This window comes from Sinocyclocheilus anshuiensis, unplaced genomic scaffold (genome assembly GCF_001515605.1).
Source record: "Sinocyclocheilus anshuiensis isolate Anshui unplaced genomic scaffold, SAMN03320099.WGS_v1.1 scaffold551, whole genome shotgun sequence".
Taxonomy (NCBI): Eukaryota; Metazoa; Chordata; class Actinopteri; order Cypriniformes; family Cyprinidae; genus Sinocyclocheilus; species Sinocyclocheilus anshuiensis.
Window position 1 is genome coordinate 303,870 of NW_015548222.1, and position 5,218 is coordinate 309,087.

Consider the following 5,218-nt stretch of genomic DNA (forward strand, 5'->3'; position numbering starts at 1 on the left):
TGGCTTCAAGACGCAGCGTCTCGTTCCCTCGGGGAACTAGGGTTACATACGTAACCTAGTGACATTCCCCTTTGGGAACTCGAGCTGCGTTGCGAAACGCTTTTGAAAGGAGTATGCCCACATCCCCAGATTGACCAATCCCTGACCAGTGTGGCATGGCACCGCTAGGTCGAGAGAACTGAGGAGCCAGTTCTCTCGACCAGGAGCCAGGAGTGGCATGAAGGTCAAGGCTATAGAACCTGACGAAGGTCAGAGGGGTGGACCATCCCGCAGCATCACAAATGTCGTGCATTGAAATAGAGACCAACGCGGGACGGATTTTTTAGTCCCGCTCCCGCCCGTTCCCGCAAGATTCTGTCCCGCGCCCGCCCGCTCCCGCAAAAATATATGTTATCTGGTCCCGCTCCCGCCCGCGACATTCATGTTTTGTCCCGCTCCTGCCCGCAAAAGCCCGCATAAAAGTAATCTATATAGATTGTTTTAAGTACATTGAAGAAATTTACATGAAATGGTTCTGTAACATCTCCTAAGCTCCACAACATCCCAGCATAAACATAACAAACTACTACCGATAAAATATTTGTTATTTAGACTAAGCATCAACATTCACAACCACTGTTATTTTTTACGGAAAGCAAGCATGGGCTGCTGCGTGCATGGTTTGGCATGGCAGAATGCGAGCAGCACACTTCCTTTATTATCACAAAAAGCTGACATCTCAGTTAATCGCGATCTCATAAAGCTCTGTTATAACACTAAATATACTAAATATATGCACAATGAATCTTTCAGAGTGTCTAAAATGAGAGGATTCGTGAGCACGCAATTTCAGCACTGCGGTGAGTAGATTCTAACTTGATCACCTCTGATTGGCCATTGCGTTCCAGAAATCAACAGCTGAGTCTGTGATTGGCTACATTATAAATGGAAACTAGGCTATGTCTAGCTTGCGGTTAATAATTTTAATGTTAATATTAGTTGTTCTTTTTGCTTTAGTGCAACAGATAAATAACAATTTATATGTTTTAGACACTTTATGTTTAGATCATTTCTATTTTGCGGGAGGCCCGCGAATCATTTTATTCTCATGCATCCCGCACACACACAAGTCTCTTCCCGCCCGCACCCACACTCGCCCATCAAGAGTTGTCCCGCGCCGCACCCTGTTGCATTGGGTCCCGCGGTACTCCCGCGGGAGTGCAGATCTCTACATTGAAACACCGGACGAGAAGGCCTTGGAGGCTGCCATACCTCTAGTGGAATGAGCCCTGACCCCCAATGGAGAGGGGAGATCAGAGGACTCGTAAGATGTAGTGATAGCATCCACTATCCACCTGCTGAGTTCGCAGGAAGACCCTTATTATAAGGACCGTAACAAACAAATAACTGGTCCGACTTCCTCCACAGGGCACTGGACACACACAATTAAGCTTTTCCTGATCAGAATCCCGAAAGGGAGGAGGACAGAATGCCTGAAGAATAATTGGCCATGGAACAATAGAGGGTACCTTGGGGACAAACCCCGACTGGGATACAGAAAGGCTCTGGCCATGCAAGGAGCAAACTCAAGACAAGATGGGACCACTGACAGGACCTGATGATCACTGACTCTCTTTAAGAAAGAGATAGCCAGCAGAAATGCAGTCTTAATAGTGAGAAACCTCAATGAAACCTCCAGAGGTTCAAAGGGAGCTTTAGAAAGGGCCTCCAGAACCACAGCCACATCTCAAGCAGTCACACCAGGGCGTACCTGAGGCCTCAGCCTCTGGGTACCCTTGAGGAAACGTGTTACTAGCGGGTTCCTCCCCAAAGACTGCTCGCCCAGAGGGGCATGGTAAGCAGCAATAGCAGCCACGTAATCTTTCAAAGTGGAGGGGGATAACCCTGTGGCAAAACGATCTTGTGGAAATTCCAGCACTGGATCAACAGTGCAGTTAACTGGGTGTAACTGACGTTCATCACACCATGAAGTGAAAAGATGCCACTTAGCAGTATATGATTTCCTTGTGGAGGGAGCTCTGGACTGGAGTATGGTCTCCACTACCTCAGTAGAGAGACCGGAAGCTATGAGTTGTGCCCCCTCAGGGGCCACACTTTCAGCTTCCACAACTCCGGACGGGGGTGAACAATGGTGCACCCTGCTTGTGAGAGGAGATCCCACCAGACGGGAATCTCCAATGGAGAGACTTCGAGTAGGGCTACCAGGTCTGCAAACCATGGACGGCCAATCTAACTGCTCTAGATACCTCCTTGGAGGTAGCGAGCCTCCCAGAACCGCTACATTCCTGGGCGGAGGCTGAGAGCTGCACTCGCTGGAGACGCTGTGCCCTGAAGCACCGGGGTGGCAGGGTTAACGAGACAATCTCCTGAGGGCACTGTATGCTGAGGTGTACACCTCTCTTCCCCAGAGGGGCCTGCCTTCCTGCTGTTAATGACAGTCATCAGATCCGTCACATCTCTGGAAGACTTCGGCCTTGACTCCTGTTCTCTCTGTGGGGGAGTACGAGTGGCGATGCTCCATTTTGGACTTCTCTGTGAGAGGAGCTTGTACACGGCTGGGGCTGATTCTACGGCGAGTGAGAAATTACTGGAACGCCGCCGCTTGTTTCTTGGCCTTCTGAAATCTGTTGACGACTGTATTTACAGTGTCGCCGAACAGACTAGAAGGTGCTAGCTGGGCATCCATAAGAAAGACCCTGTCCTTTTCTTTGATGTTGGACAGGGTCAGCCACAGATGCCTTTCGGTGGCCACCAAGGCTGCCATGGACCACCCAATAGCTCTGGCGGTCTCCTTGGTGGCCCGACGCAGCCGCTCTTAATATCTTTTCCCTCGTCCATCTCCTTCAGCAGGTCAGCTTGATACACCTGCAACACCGACATGGTGTGCAGGCAAGCGCCAGCCTGACCTGCTGCCGTGTACGCTTTACCAACCAAAGCCGAAGAAGTCCTAAGTGGCTTGGTGGGTAATACTGGGGCCTTGAGGGACGATGCCGCACCGGGCGAGAGATAACTCACAAACATCACTTCAACCCGGGGCATCGTCCCATAACCATGCTCTTTAAGTCCCACCACGTTGGCGTAGTAGCATCGGGACTAAAGATGTGGGCTGAGAAAGGTTTATTCCACGATCTGGACACCTCGGTGTGCAGATCGGGAAAAAAACGTCAGGCCCCGGCGTGGAGGCAGTGACTTAGAGCACAGGAATCGTTCATTGAGCTTACTCTTCGGACACTCTTCCTACACTTCAGTCGGCCAGTCAATGTTTAATTTGGCCACAGCTCTAGTCACCAGCTCCTCAGAGGAAGATAAATGGAGCACCGAGCCCTCTCCAGGGGTGGAAGAAATCGTTTCCAACACGCTTCCGTTCCCTGAGAGAGAGAGCGCTGGATCTGGCAGGTGAGGAAAGAGAAAAGCACCTGCCTGTCTCTAATCCCTCTGCCACATCCATTTGTGAACCCCGCGATCTGAGTCGCCGCTCTGCTTTGGCAGAAGCAGGACCTGAACCGCGAGGAATGCTAGAGAGAGCGCCCTCCTTGAAGAGCACTCTCTGGGAGCGGAGCGTCCGCATCGTGAGGTGAACACAATGTGGACACTCGAGAGCTGACCGAGCGTGCTCCTCTCCCAGACAAGCAACACACAAACTGTGTGCATCCCCACCCGTAATGAAACGCGGGACAAGATTGCTTGTCCACTTTCTTGTCTTTGCTTGCAATAACAATGACAATATGATACAACTTCCAAAGACAGACAACAATAAATAGAACGAACACACATAGAGTGCTTACTGAATAATAGAAGCTGCCGCTGTCTCCACCGCATGTGCTTTTATACTTCCTGGTCCCTACGTCATTCCCGCCGGTGACATCACACGGGATTCCCTCGGACGGATTACACATGTGTTTCAGAGCATGGTCACACAGAAGCATTCCCAAAGCATTTTGCGATGCAGCTCGAGGGGAACTTCAGTCTGCCACAGGAGCTGCTAACACAGTTCTACTTGACTATCATCAGAAGACTACAATGGACAGTCTGGACTGCTGAGAGGATTTTTGGTTCTCCCCTGCGCACCTTCCAGGACCTGTAATCTTCCAGAGTGAGGAAGGGGGCAGAGAAAATCATCACAGACTCCACTCACCCTGGCCACAACCTCTTTAAACTGTTGACATCTGGCCAGCGACTCAGAACACTAGAGCATCTAGGCACAGGAACAACTTCTTCCTACAGGCCATCTCCCTCCTGAACAGTTTAATACTGCCCAAGGCCTCTCTTGGTGCTATACTTCCACTGCAAATTCACTCCTATTTATTCATATTATTGCTCATAGCACTGTAAATATGCACAAAATCTTTAGATACTTGTACTGTATTTCTGTTCTGACTTAAACTATTTATTCTATTTCCTCTATTATTTCTATTTCTATTCTGACAGACTTAAACGGTCTTCTTGCATTCCATATTATTCTGTAATTTTAATATTATGTGTCTTGTATTTTTGTGAACACTGGAAGCTTAAAAAACAAGCCAGACCACTATTTTTCATAAGAATTACTCAGCAGTGGATGACCTTTTATGTTTATTGCAATGTTATGTAATAGATTGCTTTCTATCTACTGTTCTCTATCACCGAGAAACATGTGAGCAATGGCTGGTAGGTTGCAGTGAGTAGATGCAGACATTACAGCCACTACTGTGGCCTCTGCTGCAGCCTGGAGCTTTAGAGGTTTGTGCAGATGCATTTGTGCAAATCTGTGCACCGACCTGATTTCAGTTATAGAGTGAGGGGTGGAGATAGACTGTCTGATATCCAGTGTGATTTATCTCCTAGTCAATGTAGTGCTATTTTATCATTCCTCCCACTCATGTGCACACCTGACTCATAAGAAAAGGCTTCATATGAGTAGCAATGCAAAAATTAACAAGACTGACAGTATGTTCCCAGAAGGAACAATATTTTACCCTTCTGCCATCATCTGAAATAAATATATATTCATAAATTAAAATGTAAAAATCTATAGTCTGCAGTTCATGAGATAAGAAAAACTAAATTGTTTTAAGATATCTCTAGAGATTGTTGTCTGAAATAAGGGCAGCTTGTTGAACATTAATTTCATAACCATGCACTGTAAAAATATATAATGTAATATAATATTTACTTATTTATATTTATAATATAATATAATATAATATAATATAATATAATATAATATAATATAATATAA

The 5,218-nt window shown here is 47.2% G+C and overlaps 1 long non-coding RNA gene across 1 annotated transcript in view; it reads right to left on the bottom strand.

The window, feature by feature from the left end:
- LOC107654251 (uncharacterized) overlaps window positions 1-5,218 on the bottom strand; it is a 19,206-nt gene that overhangs the window by 10,953 nt on the left and 3,035 nt on the right. Inside the window, exon 2 of the long non-coding RNA XR_001630316.1 lies at window positions 3,051-3,056. This is a non-coding gene — a long non-coding RNA (uncharacterized LOC107654251). The remainder of the gene's footprint in view (window positions 1-3,050; window positions 3,057-5,218) is intronic.